The sequence below is a fragment of the Chrysochloris asiatica genome, unplaced genomic scaffold (assembly GCF_000296735.1).
Source record: "Chrysochloris asiatica unplaced genomic scaffold, ChrAsi1.0 scaffold00095, whole genome shotgun sequence".
In the NCBI taxonomy this organism is placed as follows: Eukaryota; Metazoa; Chordata; class Mammalia; order Afrosoricida; family Chrysochloridae; genus Chrysochloris; species Chrysochloris asiatica.
Genome location: NW_006408613.1, coordinates 127,903 through 129,558, shown reverse-complemented (window position 1 = coordinate 129,558; position 1,656 = coordinate 127,903).

Genomic DNA, 1,656 nt, shown 5'->3' with positions numbered 1-1,656 from the left:
TACACAGCAAAAGATGTGGCAGTGTACTTTTTGTAAAGATTTACAGCCTTGGAAACCCTACGGAGTAAATCTACTCTATTTTATACGGCTGTTGTGGGTCAGAATAGACTCGATGAACCACCAAAAGGGAATTTTCTTAAGATGAAGTTCTATGGAAATCTGCACCAGTTTATAAATGACTAAAATTTACTTCTTAAGAGCAGCAAAATTCCACTTAAACATGGAAGAATTCATACTCCTACCTTGAAAATCTGAATGAATGAGTAAAAGTTGACAATTAAAGTCTGTACAATACGACCAACAAATAAGAAGCTAACTCTACTTCTAAAAATATACCCTCTAAATACTAAGAGTACAGTTAGCTTGAGTTCAAAGAAGACCAATGATCCTGAGTTAGAAGGAGGGTCATCTGGACTCCTGGATTTATTGCTTTTCTTCATCAATTGCACTACATAATTTTTATAATTAAATGGTCATAAATAGATCATTTATCATGGAGATAGTGCATTATGTCAATTCACGGATTAATCCAATCAATGAACTCTAAATATTGCCCATTTGAAACATGTCTGGAAATTCTAAAACTGATCACATGTTCTCATTAAATATGAATGTTCTTTAAGGCAATACTTCTGAAATGTTAATTTGCATGGAAATAATATGAAATCGTATTAAAATTCAGATTTTGATTTAGTGGGTTTGGGGGTGGGACTTAAAATTCTGCATTTATAGACAGATGCCAGGGTTGTTGGTCCTGGAATCTGCACTTCTAGTAAGAAGACTCTATGGCTCCTTAATTTCTAATATATTCCAGGATTCTATTAATTTTCTCTTATGCTGCTGCATAAGAATATTAACTGCAACTCTCCAGTTTTTATGGCCTGAGTAGAGATGTAAGCTAAGTTAATAGCCCCTCATATGAATGTACAGATCTGTCAGTAGTCCACCAGAGATAGGCTTTATGGAGCATAACATAATGCATTAGAAAAGGATTGGAAAGTCAGAACATGAGGTTTTAGTCCTAGCTTTGAGAAGATCTGTGTGAAGGTGTACAAGGTCAACTTTTAAGTCTGTTTCCTCATCCATACGTGAAAAGATTGGTTGTAATGTCAACTAAGATCACTTTCAATTGATAATCTTTGACTCTATTATTATAAAGATTTGTTCATATGTAGTCCTGATGTAGCACTGTAGGATAAGCACTGGATTCATAACCGCAATGTCAGTGGTTCAAACCCACACCCAGTCCTCAGAAACCCTATACACAGTCATGTGAATTCAAATTGGCTGAATAACACTTAGCAACAACAGCATGCTTCACATGAAAATCAACTTTTAACAAGAAATATTAAAAAAAAAAATTTCTGACTCCAGGAAGCAGTTTAATAATTCTCAAGCAAGAAGAGATTCTATTTTAAAAAAGGAATTAGGAAGCTGTGGTATGCTGGATATATATGGCATGAATGAAGGGTGAAATTGAAAACTTTGTGCTTGTAAATGATAAAAGGAATACTGCTTGGCAAATGTTTTCTGCTTGCCTTAGAGATAGAATGCTGTGGTGATAAGAGTGTGGCCAGAAAGATCTACATTTGAATCCCATTTAGTCTGGCTTGCTTGTCATGTGATTTGTTTCACTTATGTGTACCACAGTTTCAT